The sequence below is a fragment of the Polypterus senegalus genome, chromosome 2, assembly GCF_016835505.1.
Source record: "Polypterus senegalus isolate Bchr_013 chromosome 2, ASM1683550v1, whole genome shotgun sequence".
NCBI lineage: Eukaryota > Metazoa > Chordata > Cladistia > Polypteriformes > Polypteridae > Polypterus > Polypterus senegalus.
Genome location: NC_053155.1, coordinates 243756188 through 243777467, shown reverse-complemented (window position 1 = coordinate 243777467; position 21280 = coordinate 243756188). Strand labels below are relative to the sequence as shown.

At 37.9% G+C, this 21280-nt stretch overlaps 1 pseudogene; it reads left to right on the top strand.

Moving 5' to 3' along the window:
• The first annotated feature begins 8175 nt into the window (after nucleotides 1-8175).
• On the top strand, nucleotides 8176-8973 carry LOC120524473 (annotated as a pseudogene).
• Nucleotides 8974-21280: the final 12307 nt, after the last annotated feature.

Genomic DNA, 21280 nt, shown 5'->3' with positions numbered 1-21280 from the left:
CCTCCGAGCTTTGACGACATCCCATGTTCCTCCTGAGAGAGAGTTAGAGAGAGAGAGTGTGCATGAAGGAGGCTGATGAAGCAGGGACACGTTTAGCTCTTCTGTAAATGAGTGGACAGCCTTGATAACAGGTGCTGCTTCCCAGTCATATACAATGCATTGCTGCTGCTGTCCTGTTCCTGACACACACAATGGCCTTCCAACTTGCTCCTACACAAGGTTACCAGACTGCAGAGCTGCCACTTGGTGCTTCTTCTTTCGGCCAATGTCATAGCATTTTCACATCCACCAAGCAAACTGTAGCACATTCCTGTTAATGGAACAATTTACCACTCCTCTGCTGTTCCACTGGGAACAGAAAATCCCTCTCCCTCCACCTCTGCATGGTTACTTCATGTCCTCTGTTCCAAAGGTGAGGTGCACACGCTTATTCAGCCGGCTTCTGCTCACCTCCCTGTATGCCTGCAAGACAGGGAAGTGGCCGTTAGCACAGCGATCTGGTTGGTGTGGAGAGGTGAGAGACACTTGATGGAGGCAACTCGCATGCATAACAACAGAGCAGGAAAATAATCTGTAAATATTAAAAAACATTGCTGGTGCCTTTTAGATAGATTTGTGCATAACATAAATAAATAATTAAAAGCCACACCACAAGGCAGCTAGCCCTAGAAATATGACATTTGAATAACGGAAGTTCAGTAATGTTCTTTTATACATATATATTGAGTGCATGTCTTTTCAAAACCTATTGAAGCTAATTTTACAACTAGTCAATGAGTACAGTAACATACCCATCCCAGTCTGTGTATCGGATTAAAAGATTAACACTCTGGCACTACACCTCAAGAGATATGACACCTCTATTTGTAGATTTTATATCTTTGGTCTGACAGAAATTAGCCATTTATATCCCATCTTGGGAGACTCCAGGGCAAGCCCCAAAATAATTCCCAGGAAATGAGATTCACATGGACCCCACAAGACAATGTCACCCTTAAAGTACTACATTCCCTTTAAAAGTGGTCAGACTTCAGCCAAGGTATATCTTTATTTAGATTAACAGGATGGCACCTCACTCCTGTGGTATCTGTCTACTGTCACCTGTAAGGATGGAGGAGATTCTTTTGTCTAATGATGTAAAGACTGGAATTTGGTCTCGTCTGATGCGAGAGATGGACGTCTGAAGTGGAGCTCCGCTAGCAGTGGTGTTATTTTTCATATTATTTGCTTATTAACCCGAGATATCCTGTATCTATTCAACCCAAGGAGACTGCTACAGTATATGTAAGCATATATAAACATGGCCAACAAGAAAGGGAGTTCGAAAGAATCGAAAACTAAAGCTTGCACCCAAGCTAAGATCAACAAGCCCTAGTTCAAGATATGGCCTTTCAGAGACAGACCTGGATCAGATGGGCGAAAGTACAGACTCCTCAGGACCACAGTCCGCTACATCGTCGCCGGCTGAGAGCGAATGTACGATCGTGAGTGTAGATCTCGATAGCTCACCGATTGGTAGAAGAACCCCATGAAATTGGAAAAGGCCTTGCAGTCCGCGGCTTCAATTTCTCCACGCAAGCCGGGAATAGCAGGGGCACCAGCTACAGTAGAGCCTGTCGCTTCACCTACGGTACAAGAAAGCACAATTGAAATGTCTAAACTGCAGGTGATGTTCGCTCAGCTCATGCAAGATATAAAGAAAAGCGAGAAGGCAAATGAGAAAGCAAGGGCAAAGGCACATGAAAAACTGAGACAGGAATTGAAGCAGGAGTTGCAACGAGCAAACGAAACGCAGCGGCTGATGCTGCAACAGGCAAATGAAATGCTGCGACACGAAATGCAACTGGAGCTGCGACAGGTGCAGGGTAAAATTGAAGAACACATTCAGTAAAACTCGGCTTAACTGAGCATGCTTACTGATCAATTGGAGGATCTCAAGGAGACATTCACGACTCGGATTGAAATAGCCGAAAATTTAGCTCTCCATGCCGAAGAAAAAAAAAAGATAAAAAAACTCAGAGACAGAGTGGCTGCTTTGGAAGATGGAAGCAGAAGGTATAATGTCAGAATTGAAGGTCTGCCTGAGAATCGAGAAAGTCCAAACCCTGTGAAATTCGCAGCTGAACTCTTCTCTAAAATAATCGGGGAGGACTTTAAAGCAGAATCTGAGATAGCAGCGGCTTACAGCGTACGCGGATCAAATTCCGTTAGACCCAGATCTTTTATTATTCGCTTTGAAAGATTATCATTTAAGCTAGAGGTGATGGCACTCCTCAGAAACAAGCAAGATATTATATATGAAAATAACCGCATTCGTATCTTCCCTGACTTCTCTCCAGCAACAGCTACTAAACGTGCAGCCATCTACAACATTAAACAGCAGTTATGGCAAGCCAACGTCAAATACAGCCTCTTGTATCCGGCCAAACTGAAAGTGGAATTGCAAGGTCAATTCTATGTCTTCGCTAGCAAGGAAAAAGCAGAAAAGGAATTAAGAAAGCTGAATCCGGGACTATTCTGATACATAATAGTGAGTCATGGACGTTAATGATATAGCAAGGACTAATAATCTACTGTCTGATCTATTTGTTTAAAATACAGGTTTTTATCATCATATATTCTCACTATTACTTAGTATTATTAAGGCGCTATCTGTTTATGTTTTATTGTGCTTAATTACTTTTTCTTTTTTCTTTTCTTTTTTTTTTTTTTCTCTTTTCTTTGTTTTTTTTAGGTAATTATTTTTTCTCTACCCTAAACGAGACTGTTCAACATCAAACCCTTGGCTTATTGTTATTGCTATTATTGCATTAAGATTTATTATGCTTATTCTGGACAAATTGCTAACACTATACCCCGGGTTTATTGTCTGGGTGTATTATCTTAATGCACTAAGATTGCTGAAGACTATATACTGTATATTTTAAGTGCACATATTTTTTTTAGACTATATTGGTAATAGATAACTCTATCTTTTAGCCCTAAAACGCCGCTGCGTGGGGGCTTGTTTTGCTTTGGATGTGCTCTGTGTTTGGGTATATCAGAGGACTGGGACTGTGTGAAGTGGGTTCATAGCCTCACTTTTGGAGGCAAAAGGGGAGGGTGGGGGTTAAGGGGGGGAGAGAAAGAGAGCAGGCTTGATTTATACCTAATCTATGGTCTTAATCTTTACAATTATAACTACCAACGTAATAATAAGCTAAATGGCAACAATTCTAGGGGAAATAGGAAATTATTACATAGAACAGTCCCATTTGTAGTATCAGATGTAGTATTGGATCCTGAAGGGAGATATGTAATGGTCATGGGAGACTTATCTAACTGTAAAATGATTTTGATAAATGTTTATGCACCTAATGTTGATGATAAGGAATTTATACAAAATTTATTTGCATCCATTCCCAATCTGAACACTCATAAAGTTATAATGGCTGGGGACTTTAATTGTGTTCTAAATCCACTTTTAGATAAGACTTCTCCACAGGGGAACGCATCTAACACAAAAGATAATTACAAAGTTTATAACTGATCACAACTTATCAGATCCCTGGAGGTTTTAAACCCAAATTCAAGAACATATTCTTTCTATTTACCAGTTCATCATTGCTACTCAAGGATTGATTACTTCTTTATAGACAATAACTTCTTGCCTATGATTAAATCTTTCAAATACGATGCTATTGTTATTTCTGACCATGCACCTATGATCTTGGAGCTAAAATTACTAAGCCCCATACACTCACCCGCAGATGGCGTCTCAACCGCTTCTATTAGCTGACGAGAATTGTACGGAATTTATATCCAAACAAATCAAATTCTTTCTAGAGACAAATACATCCTCCAAGATCTCTGCAGGAATACTCTGGGAAACTCTTAAGGCCTTCTTAAGAGGACAGATTATCTCATATCTTTCCCACAGAAATAAATCCGAAGCCAAGAAAGTAGCAGAGATAAAAAGAAATTACTAAAATAGATGAAGAACATGCCAGACTACCAAGCGAGACTCTAGATAGGAAAAGGCAGGCTCTACATTCAGAATTAAACCTCTTGACAACTAAAGAAACTGAACAACTAATTTACAAATCCAGACATCATTACTATGAACATGGAGAGAAAGCTAATAAGCTTTTAGCTCAACAAATTCACAAGCAAGAAGTGCAACGCAATCTCGTAATCACCAACGAACGGAGATAAAATCATCGACCACAATAATATAATGCACACTTTCAGAGACTACTATAAATCCTTATATACTACTGAGTTTAAAGAAGACAATACAATCTAATGCATTTCTGGATACATTACAGATACCACAAATAGACGCTTTAGTGTGGAGGAACTTGATAAACCTCTGGCATTATCAGAATTACTAGATGCTATAAAGTCACTCCAAGGTGGAAAGCAGCAGGCCCTGATGGCTACCCTGCAGAATTTTACAAGAAATTCTCCGCTCAGCTAGCTCCCTCCTATTAGCAACATTTACAGAAGCCAGAGATAACCAATCTCTTCCTCAAACCTTTCACCAAGCACTAATCACTGTTTTTCCAAAACAAAATAAGGACTTATTACAATGTGCATCATACAGACCAATTTCACTTCTGAATAACGACGTTAAAATACTCTCTAAAATCATAGCTAGAAGGATGGAGAAAGTGCTCCCTCGTAATATCACAAGACCAAACTGGATTTATTAGGGGCCGACACTTATCTTCAAATCTTCACGCCTGTTTAATGTAATATACTCACCAACTAAATCAAACACCCCAGAAATATTATTATCATTGGATGCAGAAAAAGCATTCGACATGATTGAATGGAAATACCTTTTACTACATTGGAGAAGTTTGGGTTTGGCCCGAACATTTGTGCATGGATTAAATTACTGTATACTAACCCAGAAGCTTCAGTTTGCATCAACAACATTTGCTCAGACTACTTTAAACTAGAACGTGGCACTAGACAAGGATGCCCTTGTCACGCTGCTGTTTGCAATTGCCATTGAACCACTGGCAATACATTGTCGAAATACTGATCAGATAAAGGGGATTAGCAGAGAAGGACTGGAACAGAAAATCTCATTATATGCAGATGACATGGTACTGTATATATCGGACCCAGAAAATTCTGTGCCTGCAGTCTTAGCAGCACTCACAGAATTTCAAAAGATCTCTGGTCTCAGAATTAATCTGAATAAAAGTGTACTCTTTCCAGTGAATTCTCAAGCATATAATATTAGATTAGACACCCTACCTTTTATCATTGCAGAACAGTTTAAATACCTAGGGTAAACATCACAAGTAAACATAAAGCTCTTTATCAACAAAATTTCGCGTGCATGGAAAAAATTAAACAAGACTTGCATAGATGGTCAACCCTTCATCTCACACTAGCTGGAAGAATTAACACTGTTAAGATGAATATTCTTCCTAAGCTCCTTTTTATTTCAAAACATCCAATATACATTAATAAATCATTCTTTAAGCAATTAGATTCAACAATAACCTCATTTATTTGGAATTCAAAACATCCACGCATCAAAAGAGCGACCCTACAAAGACAAAAGGCAGAAGGCGGCATGGCTCTACCTAACTTCCAGTTTTATTACTGGGCAGCAAATATACAGGCGATAAGAACCTGGACACAAATAGAAGAACATACACAGGCTTAGTCCGCAATAGAAGTAAAATCCTGCAGTACTTCTTTGTATTCCTTGCTCTGTGCTCCAATAAACACACGTTATCGGCAATATACTAATAACCCAATTGTGCTCCACTCACTTAGAATCTGGAACCAATGTAGAAAGCATTTTAAGACGGAGAAGCTTCTATCTGTGGCACCTCTGCAAGAGAACTACCTCTTTCAACCTTCACAAACATATGCAGTTTTAATATCTGGAAAAATTTGGAATTAACTTGCTTAGAGATCTTTATATAGACAACGTCTTTGCATCCTATGAACAATTACATTCCAAATTTAACATTCCAGCTACACATTTCTTTCACTATCTTCAAATCAGGAACTTTGTTAAACAGAACCTTCCAGATTTTCCTCATCTTGCACCCTCATCCATGCTGGAAAAAATATTGCTCAATCTCAAGGACTTAGACTCCATCTCTACAATATATAAAATCATTTTACAATCCCTCCCTTTCAAAGATCCAAGAGGACACTGGGAAAAGATCTCTTAATTAATATATCAGAAAAGGAGTGGAAAGTAGCAATGCAGAGAATTCACTCGAGCTCCATGTGTGCAAAGCATACATTTATACAACTCCAAATTATATATCGAGCACATCTGTCTCGACTAAAACTCTCCACAATGTTTCCAGGGCATGATCCAACGATGCAAACCAAGCCCCAGCCTCACTGGGTCACATGTTCTGGGCCTGCACCAAATTAACATTATTCTGGATGAAAATTTTTATTACCTTCAGACAGCCTTGGACTCACAATCCCTCCTAACCCATTAACAGCTGTGTTTGGGGTTCTTCCAGAGGGTTTAAGGTGGAGAAAGACAAACAAATTGTGATTGCATTCACTACACTTTTGGCACACAGACTTATTCTGATAAACTGGAAGAACCCAAACTCTCCTCTTTAAGTCAGTGGGAAACTGATGTGTTATATTATTTGAAATTGGAAAAAATCAAATACTCAGTTAGAGGATCTGTACAGACTTTTTCAAAACATGGCAGGATCTAATCAGTAATATTTTAAATAAGTTCATAAAGCACAGAGAATTTATTAATTTAGGTATGTTTACAAGCCTTAAATTTCACACCGTTTGGCTTGCTCTCTCTCTCAGGGTGGGGATCGATTTGTTCTTAACTCAATTTTTCTTTTTGTAAAAACTTGATTGATTTGTATGGATTGTAATAAAATTAATAAAAAGGTAAAAAAATAATGATGTGAAGACTGGGCCCACAGAAGGGAGCCACAAGTTATACTTCCATAACTGCTTCCATCTGTTAGTCTGGGTGAATCCAGGATGGAGACTGGTCCTTTTGGAGGATATAATTACAGGAGTTCATTCACACTAATAGGACATGTACTGTGATTACCTGATGCCCCCTGTTTTACCACATCGGGATGCATCGAACATTTTTATCTACCCTTCTCAGATTTCTTTTGAGACTGCTTCCTGCTCAATGCAATTCTGATGGAAATTTTGTCAAAAACATTCTTTTCTCACCCTTGCAAATCACATTCGTAACTGTACTACTTGACAATAAGCTCATTTTACCAAACATTCTGCTGAGTATCTTTACCACCACTGGTCTACCTAATACCTAGTTCTAAATGGTACAACTGTAGGATTGTAAACTACAAATAGAGGTGTCATAGCTCTTGAGGTGTAGTGCCAGAGCGTTAATCTTTTAATCCGATACACAGACTGGGATGGGTATGTTACTGTACTCATTGACTAGTTGTGAAATTAGCTTCATTAGGTTCTGAAAAGACATGCACTCAATATATATGAATAAAAGAACAACATTGCTGAACTTCCGTTATTCAAATGTCATATTTCTAGGGCTAGCTGCCTTGTGGTGTGGCTTTTAATTATTTATTTATGTCACGCAAAAATCTATCTAAAAGGCGCCAGCAATGTTTTTTAATATTTACAAATTATTTCCCTGCTCTGTTGTTATGCATGTATGTTGCCTCCGTCAAGTGTCTATCACCTCTCCACACCAACCAGATCGCCGTGCTAACGGCCACTTCCCTGTCTTGCAGGCATACAGGGAGGTGAGCAGAAGCCGGCTGGATAAGCGTGTGCACCTCACCTTTAAAACAGAGGACATGAAGTAACCATGCAGAGGTGGAGGGAGAGGGATTTTCTGTTCCCAGTGGAACAGCAGAGGAGAGGCAAATCGTTCCATTAACAGGAATGTGCTACAGTTTGCTTGGTGGATGTGAAAATGCTATGCCATTGGCCAAAAGAAGAAGCACTAAGTGACAGCTCTGCAGTCTGGCAACCTTGTGCTACGAGCAAGTTGGAAGGCTATTGTGTGTGTCAGGAACAGGACAGCAGCAGCAATGCATTGTATATGACTGGGAAGCAGCACCTGTTTTCAAGGCTGTCCACTCACTTACAGAAGAGCTAAACATGTCCCTGCTTCATCAGCCTCCTTCACGCATACTCTCTCTCTTTCTCTAACTCTCTCTCAGGAGGAACATGGGATGTTGTCAAAGCTCGGAGTAAAAGGAGGCCACTCGGCGTTCTCGCAGAATCGACCGATACCTGCGCGCTGAGAGTCATCGACAATGCCGTGAAATCAAGCTTCTTCTCCTTGGCACTAGCAATTCAGGAAAAAGTACCATAGTGAAGCAGATGAATATAATCCACAGTGGTGGCTTTAACTTGGAGGCCCGCAAGGAGTGCAAGCCCTTGATCATCTGCAATGCCATTTACTCCCTGACAAGAATCATAAGAGCCCTGGAAACCCTCAAAATTGAGTTGCACAACCCTGACCAAGCCTATGATGCTGTCCAGCTGTTTGCACTGACTGGTCCTGCTGAGAGCAAAGGGGAGATCACACCAGAGCTGCAGGGGTTCATGCAGATGCTCTGGGTTGACCCAGGTTTCCAAGAGTGCTTCTGTCGCTCCAATGGATATCACTTGGAGGATAACGCTGCTTACTATCTTAATAACCTTGATCGCATCACTGCGGTTGACTATATCCCCAACCGTTGAAAACATTCTCCAGTCCTGAGACATGACAACTGGGATCGTAGAAAACAAGTTTACCTTTAAAGAGCTGACATTCAAATTGGTAGACGTTGGTGGATAGCACGCCGAACGAAAAAATGGATTCACTGTTTTGAAGGGGTCTCCGCAATAATATTCTGTGTGGAGCTCAGTGGCGAGGACCTTAAGCTGTATTCAGATAATCAAATGGTAAGTACTATGGCTTTCATTTGTTTTTCCTGGGTGTCTCACCAACTTCCTCCTGACAAAAATCAGACTGCTTGAAGAGCAAAATTTCCAGTAAATGCAGATAGTTTAGTGGAGGCCCACAGTGACAAAGCTTTGGGGCAGGACTTTCTATATTTTTCCCTGACTTTACATGATACACTAGAACTTCTAATTCCCCAGGTACTTTTGGCATGCTACATAATGCACAAGGCAAAAGCTTCTGATTAGCATCAAATTTTCTTTACAGCAAGGTTGTACGCATTTAGCTCAGATTGATTAATCCAGGAAAGGAAATTTCAGGCTTGCTCAGGCTGAATCTGGGTGTAATATGAAAACAGTATTAATAAACAGTGGCTGGGATTTTCTTTATCAGGATCATTTGAATAAGCCACAACAATCCATACATTTTCAGGATGTGGTATCAGAACCTGATCCTGCAGTTTTGGGGAAAACTATTCTAAATCAGACTTTCATTGTATAAACATAACCAACATGTGTAGGACCCAGCCTTTTCAGTACATCCGTTCATTTGTGAACATGATTAATCCAAGGCCAGCATCAGGCACAAAGTCTGGCACGCGGTTTTATTAGTGGTGAAAAAAAGTTTATTTCCCCCGATTTATAAAAAGAGACACACTTGCGTGGACTTGTCTTACATGCAGGATAAGTGAATATTTTACTTTATAGAGTTTTTAAGACAGTTACGGCTATGCTGAACTATGCATGACTAAAAAGCATGATAAGTGCTTTATAAAATGAGGTTGTGTGTGTCGTGAGTTTATATCTTAGCGCGGGTCTGTGAATATTTTCAGAAAGTTACACATAGGCATAGCTATGACGGCAAGACGTGTGTATACTGTATATAATTTTTTAATGTTAATTTGAATCTAGTGTTTATAAAATGAGGCCGTGTATGGTGAGTTTATAACTTAGAACAGAGGAGTGAATATCTTTTAGAAAGTCACACATATCCATGGCTTTGCATGCAGGATAAGTGTACATTTCATTTCTTAATATTAGCTTTGAATCTAGTGTTTATAAAATAAAGGCACGTGTAGTAAGTTTATAGCTTATAAATCATATTAACATAAATATATTTTCATACTTTTATAGTTTCATATTTGCATATGTTCATATTTTCATAAATCATATTAACTAATTACATTTTCATGTTTTATATTTTCATAAAGCATATTTTCATAACTCATATTTTGCATATTTTCATAAATCTTATTTTTGTATTCTGGGGCGGGGCTTAAAGTCATCACTCATGTCTGGGGGCAGGGCTTAAGGTCATCAATCATCCGTGTGACATTAGCTGTCTGTATAACTACTTGTGTTTTTTAAATGTATATGACCAACAAACCACCAAACAAAGCTAGGAAGGGTTAAATTATATTGACAAGCAGTCAGGAGTAATTTGAATATTAACATTGATATATTCCACTTTAGGAGCATGGATGTTAAAACATGCTGATTTAGATAGATAGATAGATAGATAGATAGATAGATAGATAGATAGATAGATAGATAGATGATACTTTATTATTCCCAAGGGGAAATTCGCATAATCCAGCAGCAGTATACATATACAAAAAACAATATTAAATTAAAGAGTAATAAAAATGCATGTAAAAGCAGACAATAACTTTGAGAAATGTTAGCATTTACTCCACCAGGTGGAATTGAAGAGCCGCATAGCGTGGGGGAGGAACGATCTCCTCAGTCTGGCAGTGGAGCAGGACATTGACAGCAGTCTGTCACTGAAGCTAATCCTCTGCCTGGAGATGACAATGGTCAGTGGATGCTTCATGATTGATAGGACTTTGCTTAGTGCCTGTCGCTCTGCTACAGATGTTAAACTGTTCAGCTTCATTCGTACAATAGAGCCTGCCTTCCTAACAAGTTTGTCCAGGCGTGAGACATCCTTCTTCTTTATGCTGCCTCCCGAGCACACCACCGCGTAGAAGAGGGCACTCGCTACAACCGTCTGGTAGAACATCTGCAGCATCTTATTGCAGATGTTGAAGGATGCCAACCTTCTAAAGAAGTATAGTCGGCTCTGACCTTTCTTACACAGAGCATCAGTATTGGCAGTCCAGTCCAATTTGTCATCCAGCTGCACTCCTAGGTATTTGTAGGTCTTTTCCCTCTGCACACAGTCTCCTCTAATGATCACGGGGTCCATGAGGGACCTGGGCCTCCTGAAATCCACCACCAGTTCCTTGGTCTTGCTGGTGTTCAGGTGTAAGTGGTTTGAGTCACACCATTTAACAAAGTCTTTGATTAGCTTCCTATACTCCTCCTCCTGCAGTTAAGGAACGCTGCTTATACTAAAAATGTTTTTTGATCAACAAACAGGCAGAAAGACCTACATAGTGTTTGATTACATTGACATATGACCTCAAGCAAGAATTTGTTGTAAAATTATACAAAAAGTAAACTTTTGTAGAATACATGGCAAAACACCATCTGTGTCTTTATATATCAATAGAATATGATTCTTTGAAATAACCATGCTACATTTTTCTTTTGCTAAAAAAATCTATTTTAAATAGCAAGATATAAGTACATAAAAAGAATCATATTTTATGTTCCATATTATTAAATTGATACTGTTACCATATCCCTAATATTTATACTGCATACTACTGAAATCCATACATTCACTGCTTACGCTTCCCTTTAATTCAGTAAAATATGTTGCTATGGCAGCAGTTAAGCAATTGGAATACAATAATGCAACTTATTCATATATATATATATTCTGTGAACATTTGTGGACACAATAGAAATACTTAAAGTGCTGTTCTTGAAAATAGAAAGAAGTAAGTTAAAAATTAATATTTATCTTAAATGTAATATGTTAAAAACCTATGGACATTTAAATATTATTCTGTGTAATCGATCTACCATATTTGATCAAATAAAATAACACTCGGGCAGTAGCTGCTTTATCTTTGTGACTGGTTGTTCCCTGCCTCTTCTGTACTTTTCTGTAAAGAACTTCCTTGTTTCCACATTAAAGAAACATTATGGATATATGTCTTCTAAACTACCATGGTACCATGCTTCACTACTTGTTGGTGACCGCTGTAGGTATACCAGCAATTTTACATAATGTTGCTTGTCTTTGAAAAACTGAAGTTAATATCTGCGGTGGGTTGACACCCTGCCCGGGATTGGTTCCTGCCTTGTGACCTGTGTTGGCTGGGATTGGCTCCAGCAGACCCCCGTGACCCTGTGTTCAGATTCAGCGGGTTAGAAAATGGATGGATGGATGGAAGTTAATATTATGAAGCTGGTCATGTGTGAGTCATGAGTGTGTCATCAATCAATATGTCAAAAACAGAACTTGAGAGTTAACATCGTACAGTGATTATTTTGAAAAAATGGCACAATTATTTTGACAATTTATTTTCTGAAAATCTGCAGTGTGCTGGCGCCCTGCCGGGATTTGTTTCCTGCCTTGCGCCCTGTGTTGGCTGGGATTGGCTCCAGCAGACCCCCGTGACCCTGTAGTTAGGATATGATATAGCGGGTTAGATGGTGGATATTATGAAGATCAGGTCAGACCAAATTTTTCTTTGCTCCTAGTACATACTATATTATAACTAGCAGAATACCTGCGCTTCGCAGCGGAGAAGTAGTGTGTTAAAGAAGGTACGAAAAAGAGAAAGGAAAAATTTTTAAAATAACGTAACATGGTTGTTAATGTAATTGTTTTGTCATTGATATGAGTGTTGTTCTCGTATCTATCTATCTATCTATATATATATATATATATATATATATATATATATTTATATATATATATATATATATATATATATGTTTTTCTCATATCTATCTATATATATATATATATACCCGCGCTTGGCAGCGGAGAAGTAGTGTGTTAAAGAAGGAAAGAGAAAGAAAAGGAAACATTTTGAAAATAACGTAACATGATTGTCAATGTATTTGTTTTTTCACTGTTATGAGTGTCGCTGTGTTATATATATATATATATATATATATATATATATATATATATATATATATATATATATATAGTAAAATACCAAGGCTTGCAGCGATGTCATGTGTTAAAGAAGTTATGAAAAGAAAAGGAAACATTTTAAAAATAATGTAACATGATTGTCAAAGTAATTGTTTTGTGTATTTGGCGGCAGCGTCACAAATTTATTTTCGTCTAGCTGCATTAGAAAATGTACCACAACGTCTGACACGCCTCCTTTTTACTGTTTTCTCACAGCTTGGATTGCTGCTGTCATATATATACACACACACACACACACACACACACACACATACATACATACATACATACATACATACATACATATATATATACATATATACACATACATATCTTCATATCTACATATCTATATACATATACACATATATATTTATATATATACATACATACCTATCTACATCATATATACACACACATACATACATACACACACACAAATTATATATATGTGTGTATGTATGTATGTATGTATGTGTGTGTGTGTGTGTATATATATATATACACATACATATACTTGTGTGTATGTTTGTATGTGTCTATATGTGTGTGTGTATAGGTTTGGTCACTAAGTGCAAGGGAAAAATAATAAATTATAGTCTATAAGTTATTAAACAGTAAAACATTAACGTTTTAAGAAGTACAGGTACATTGAAATTACATTTTCTATGTGAACGTTCAAATTTGTGCCTCTGGTAATGTGCCTTACCGGCATTTAAAGAAAATTAGTTTTGTGTCCTCTGCAGTGTTAAGAGAGAAAGGCTTTGGTTTGGGATAAAAGGAAAAAAGGTGTAAAGAAAGGAAAGTTGCCTTTTTCTTTTATATAGTATAGAGAGATGTGTTCGCTGACGTTATGATCGCCTTTTGGGGACAGTCGCGGTGGGTCTTGTGTAGACTGGTGAGACATCCCCGCCATTAATCGGCTGTGATGGCACTGTCAGTCCTCCACTCGTGTGTGTGTCTTTATAATCCGGGGTGAGGACCTCATAATCGTATACGTGCAAAAGAAAGTATGAATCGCCTTAATATTATTTTGCCGTGGTGTAGAAAAGGGGTCCGTGTTTGCACTTGTCTGGGCTATAGCGCAGGGGAGGATGAAAAATTAAAAGTGTTCACTTTGACTTAAGGCAGAAGCGCAGTCAGCGCCTCAAAGGCCGGCACAGCTATGCCGCACGCTGGCTACTCGACTTTGCTGGGCAGGAGACCCCAGTTTTGCAGACACGTTCATGATATCAAAAGTCTCAGCGTTCTTTGGAAGTCATTCATATATATATATATAGCAAAATACCCGCGCCTCGCAGCGGAGAAGTAGTGTGTTAAAGAAGTAATGAAAAAGAAAAGGAAACATTTTAATAATAACGTAACATGATTGACATTGTCATGAGTGTTGCTGTCATATATATGCCTGCCTAAATAAGTCACCCTCGCTTTGCTCTTACTTTTTACCGTTCATTTAATCATGGCTAGTGGTGGAAAAATTATAAAATGGAAGGAGGATGGCTTTACCAAAACAATTATTGATGGCTTAATCGATTATTCATAAAGCTTGAATTGGTGATCTGTTTTTCTGTGTTAACCTCATATTTTTTCATACTTCTTCTCAAACTAAGGTGGTGCGAGGGTAAAATGAATCGGATGCTTGATCAATGTAAACGGTGTACCAGGAAATCATGCATTGACAAAAGCTCCCTTTGCTTGTAATGCAAAGTGTGATTAAATGCATTATTTTTTAACGCGTTATGGAGCACATGCATCGAAGCTTCTCAGCTGTGCTTGTGCTAAGAAAAGGAAAGAGTTTAAAAATAACGTAACACGATTGTCAATGTGACCTTTTGTAAGTAGTGCCTGGAGGATTCAGTGTGTAGAAACTCTAGAGACAGCGTGTGTATTAACTTGTGGATTTTTCTGTGAGTATTTGGTGGCAGTCTGACAAAGTTGCTTCGGAAGACGCCGTTAGCCGCAGAGCTCAGCTCAGAGCGAAATAAGATGAATGGGAGGGGAGATGATGACGTGACTCCCCACCCGCCTTAACTGTCAATCCCCCATAAACACATGCTCTCGGAATTTGCATAAGCACACCCCCTCACCTACAATTTTAACTTAGTTACAAAGTGATCAAAACTCTCGTTTATATCCTGCGTCCTCTCATTAAACTTGTATCCCACATTACCTGTGGGCATGTGAAACGCCAGGGGTAGCCTGTCTATGAACTTAATTTAAAGTTTAGGTTTACACCTTGCTTTCTTTCCGAGGTAGCAGCACTCATGAATATGGTAGTATATGTCACTCGCTCGCTTCTTATTGTTTCGCTGCCTTCTCAATTATATAATGCATGTTTTCTTAAGCGCTTTTTGGAGGTCTTCCTGGTTTTCTACGCACTGCGTTGACAGTCAGTTCACGTGATTACGTGGGAGGCGTGATGATGTCACACGAAACTCCGCCCCCCCACGTCTTTCCAGCTCAACTCTATTACAGTTAATGGAGAAAAATACCTTCCAGTTATGACCATTAGGCGTAGAATTTCGAAATGAAACCTGCCCAACTTTTGTAAGTAAGCTGTAAGGAAAGAGCCTGCCAAATTTCAGCCTTCTACCTACACAGGAAGTTGGAGAATTAGTGATGAGTCAGTGAGTGAGTGAGTGAGTGAGTGATTGAGGGCTTTGCCTTTTATAAGTATAGATAATCCACTACTGTTCAGACAAATAAATGAGAATTAAGATCATTTTTTACATATTTTACTTTTATTACTTTTTGAGTGGTATGTTGGCAGAGTGGGTTGTGATGGAACTTCAAAGCTCCTGTGCTCCAGTTTTTAATTTCTGCCCCATTTGAATGACCTTTACATATTTTCCTTATCTTTGTGATTCTTCCAATATGCTAAGCATGTACAGGTTAGGTTAACTGGCAGCTCAGTATAAGTGATTGGTTGCATTGGTTTCTTGCCTTGTGCTTAATATAAGCACGACACCATCAGCGTATTTCTATTCTGTAATGGAAAGGATTTTAAAATGGATAGATTTGTGTTTTACTTGTATTCCTAGAACTTTTATACTATAGTAATTATCCATTTAGCCAGTGCAAAACTTTCACTAAAGTTTTTGCAAGAAGGCTTCTGTACATCTGTAATAAAACAGATGAGTATGACAGAAATTATTCACGTTTGCACTTATCTATTGATTATTTATTTATTTATTTTTTTGTCTTTTTAATAATGGGAGGTGTTGTGGAGTAGTGGTTAGCGCAGTTAGATTCTGGATCCACAATCTGACATTCTTACTGTGTGGAGTTTGCATGCTCTGCCCATGTCTGCATGAGTACTCCAGTTTTTCTCTCACATCCATAGATGTGGCTTTTAGGTTAACTGGAAATTCTACATTGGCCCAGTGTTAGCATCAGCTGGACTTGTATCCTGCACATGTTTGGTTACTGTCTTGTGTCCAAAGCTGCTGGGATTGGTTCCAAGTAGAGGACTGCATACCTGAAGAAATCCTGTGGGACCGCAAGACCCAACTTTTTATGGTGCAGGTCTAAAACCTAAAAGTAGTGAGCAGTGTAGAAGGAAAATTTTTATATTAGCATAGAGAATAGCAAATTAACATAAAGAGTCATAGAAAGTAATTAAAAGCTTCTAAAACATTAGATTAGGCATAAATTAGAATGTTAAGTAAATAAGATAGGTCAAGCAAATAGTTAACTAAAAATCAGTTATATTGCATTATGTTTAAGCTTACAGCAAAATTTCCAGAGTAAGAAAAGAACAGAAATTGATGCACCGAAACCAGCTTCGAACAGAATAAGAGTTTTTGAACACCTGTGATTCAAGGCTAGGAAGCTAGGAAGCGATAACACAGAGAAGATGGCTCTGGAAGGCACGTAGCGAAACCAGCTGGGTTGATGAATCAGCAGATAGGCAACAAAAGGTTTTTGCTGTAAGCAAGGTCACACTGATGTAATGCATGAAGAGAAAATCTTAGTAAATTCAGGCTTTAGCAAAAATATTAGAAGAATATATTGGAAATTAGCTTTAGTGTAGAAATTAAGACAAATCAAGTATGCCAAGCAATGATTAAATGAAAGCATATACAATATTTCTTTTTAATAAAAGTTTAGCTTTAGGCCAATATTATAGTATAGTTTGAAAGGCTAGAGGAGGAAGTAACACCATGAAAGACTAAATATGGAATAGAGGACATCTGCCCAGTAAAAGAACCAATCAGGAATAAGAAAAACAGAAACTGAAATGAACAATAGACAGTATAGCCAGGTGCAGAATGAGCTCATTGAACAAGGTTAAAATGATAAGAAATTGTTATAAAAACGTTGATTATGGCAATGTTCAGGGCTCAGCTCAATTTTTTGTGTTGTTTTATTGCAATAAAGCTTTAAAAATTTGTCTTTCTATCCCGAGTCCTAATAGCCTTTATTTTTAGGTAAAAAGCCTTCTGATGATGAATTTTTTGCCACAACAGCAGACGCTGGCGACTTTAATCCTGTGAGAGGGCAGCAGGGTATAGAGGAACCTTTGAGAAAATTCTTGTAAAACAAATAAACTATATATATATATATATATATATATATATATAGTAATATACTTATATAATAATAGAATGTATCATCGATTTTGTAATCAATATGTTTTCACTGTAAAAGCACATATAGCCGGAAAACAAGAAAAGATAATGTGCATGTCTATGTTGTGGTGGTGTCTCATTTTATTTTTGTTTTAAACTGAGTTTTTAAATGAATCATTGTGGGGCATATGAATAGCAGTTTGTAAGGCAGATGTGAGATATGATTACTGATTTGAATACTGCTTTTTGTTTTTCTTTCCTTCATACATGTATAGATTTATAGATCTGCCTGTGCTGCGATTGACTTGCATCTTGCCTGGTGTGTGCATGAATGCCTCGAATTTTAAATGCTTGTCTTGGCTACTCATATTTCAATGTAGTGATACCTGTCTATCTATTAAGGTGAGCAGACTTTATTTTTCAAAAAAGACGCTCAGGGAGATGTAATCGAAACTTGACATGTATTCATATACAGTGGTTCTTTATTAATTTTTGTAATAAACAATTTAGTAAATTTAAATGTATTAGTAAACGTTTTAAGGACTTGCAGCATTGTTAGTTCACTCGCATAATAGCAAAAAAAACACCAAAATATGCAATTTAATATTATTTGTTAAGTATTAAAGACTTGGTATGTCTATATGAATTATGTTTTGCTACCCTCAGTTTTCGTGACAATTTAATAATTAATGAATTTACAAACTATATCTTGACCAGTGTCATTAATGTAAATTAGAAAGAGTAACTGTCTAAGCACAGATCTCTGAGGGGTTCTATCAGTGATCTCTCTAAATAGAGAGCATTTTGTTTTGTATCTTACACTCTGCCTGTAGTGAATTAATGAGTTGGGGTCACATTACCAAATTTTCAAGTCCTATCACATAAAGTATGCTTAGTAAAGATTTATAATTAACATTTTTCTTCTTTTGCAATTCAATTATATTCAGGTAAAATACGTATTTAGTTCATTTGCTGTTTGTTTTTCATTTTAATTGATTTTTCCAAGGGAATCCCTGATACTTATTAATTATTGTTTTACTCTTTTTTTACTGGAGTAGTACTGAAAAAATTGTTTGCTGTTTATCTTTCAGTCAAGAGTATTTTTTTCAGTTTCATTAGCCACAGGTTTTGGTATTGATTTTTTTTTTAGTATTAGGGTTTTATTAATACCCTTAAATTAATTTGGCCTATTTCTTTCTTGCTTTTCCATTTGGTTTTGAAGTATATGACCTAAATTGACATATGTGACAAAAACTGAAGTGTTTTGTAAAGATCAAAAAACCCATAGTATCCTACTTTTCAAGCCTTGCAATAGTGCTAATTTCATAAGTGGTAATGGATTCCAATTTATTTCTGATCACACATATCTGATCTGAGTTTAAAGTGTGAGAACATATTTTCACTCGGTCATTAGCAGGCATCCATGTTTTCCATTTAGTGCATCACTACTTCACAATGCATAACCCCAGCACATTTAAAGTTTTTTTTTTGCCAGAGATTAGCAGCCATAGGTTCATTTACAAAATATTAGAAGTTCATGGACAGCTGATCCATGTGTCCATGAAAACCAGTTATGTAATGTGACATCCCCAGTGACTGAGCCATAGCACGCTGTGTCTCTGTTGCCAGTCATATGTGCAGACTCTAGTGTGTTTAAGAGTGGACAACTAATGAATGCTCAGCCAGACGTACAAAATATTGTGACAGGATGAACTTCACGATACCTGGTTGCTTCCAGGAGCCTCTTGAACCATGAACCATTGATAATATACCCAAGGATGAACTGGGAAAATGAATGTGATTCAGTGCTTTTATTTAAAGCAAACAGAACCCAAAATGAAAGTGCTTAAAAAAATTAGTCAATAAATAATCCAAAAAAATAAAATTTGTGGTGGAAGCTAAAAACTCAAATACCAATAAATATTCAAGGTTAAAACATAAGGCAGGAAACAGTTCTAAAAACTCACAAACCCAGGTACATCCTTCTAAAAACTTGTCGTCTCCTATGCTTACCCCAGATGAGATACTGTAACCAGAGGAGAAGTCCTCTTGACAGGCACGGCCAATCTTTAAAATCTAGGCTCAGACCCCTGCTGCCATCACAGGCTCCCAGCAGGGTCCCCCCCAAGCCTTGCTTCCCCAACTCCTGCTGCCCTTCCCTGGCTTCATGTGAAAGCCATCCTGAGAAACGGATAATTCCAGCTAACTCGATGCTCAGCTGAAGCAACCTTCTTCAACTCCTTTTGAGCGTCTTCCATTCACTCCTCCTCTGGGCTCTCTACCCAGCTGCCTGTCTCCTTACTACCACACACTCATGTAAGAGTTGAGTTTGAATCCTGGTCCAATGTGCACCTGGCATGTGTCTGAGTCTCATATCATTCTGAGCTTATGCTTAAAAGCTGACGCTGTTATTTTATTATTCACTATTATAAATGTATTTCTTGTTACTTTATATAACCCCATAAGAGAAAAATCTTATATTTATGGCATAACCTTTCTTCTATAATACTAAGTTTCCTGCTTCTGTACCCAGCTGGATCATAATATATATATATTGTTCTTTATTGTAACCATGAGAAACAGAGTGTACGTTTTGAAATTCACACATCTCCTAAAATAAGAATAAAAATAATACATTTACCCCGTGTCTGCGTGGGTTTCCTCCCACAGTCCAAAGACATGCAGGTTAGGTGGATTGGCGATTCTAAATTGGCCCTAGTGTGTGGGTGTGTTTGCGTGTGTCCTGTGGTGGGTTGGCACCCTGCCCAGGATTGGTTCCTGCCTTGTGCCCTGTGTTGGCTGGGATTGGCTCCTGCGGACCCCTGTGACCCTGTGTTTGGATTCAGCGGGTTGGAAAATGGATGGATGGATAATACATTTAAAATGTCTTGTACATCCTAAGCAAACAGGACTAGCAATCAAATTGTGGTCGTCCAAGGTATCAATATCTGCCATGTCCCGTTAGCAACTAGGTGTAACCAATCATGTTAAAAGTTTTCTGAATTTGTAATGAATTCTTTTAAAGAATAGTGACCTAATCAAAGGACTGTATAAATATAGTGCAGAAGACACTTTTTTTCTTTGCAAAAACACTGAAATGATGGTTTTTGTCTCTTCGAGATTTAGATAAAAAATAACAATTGATGCTTTCTCCTACCTGTGTTTTATTGCTTAAGTCGGGGCATTCCAGTGGGGGGTATCTGTATTCATAATTTTCTTCCACACTGGCATCTCCCGATCCTGTTGTTTTCATCAATTTTTTTTTCTCTTTTCTCTCGTTCTTTTTCTCCTGTTTTCATTGTGTAGGCTCCCTTTACAGAGATGCCATTCTTCACCTGCTCTGAGGTGTGAATGAAGCACATGGCAGACCCCCTCGCATTTGTACATGAATGTCATCCTCAGAACATATGTCCATATGCTCTGGGACTTACAATTATTTATTCAAAAGTTGGAATGACATGAACCCCTCTCATCACAAGCATACAATGTGAAGACATGGAAAGAAGGAAAGGACATTTTTTGGATCATGTAAACAGGAGAGTGAATTGGCTATCAGATATGAGGTGGCTGTCATACCTCTATAGATTAGAAAAAAGAAAAAAGATATAACAGAATTCTGACTGAATATATCATACTTGAGAAAATATTTGAAGAGCCACCAGCACTGTCAGGTAGCATGTTTATTGGCTGGCCAAATGAGGAAAACTCCCAATACTTTGGTCAGTTGAAACTATCCTGAAATCTATTGAGG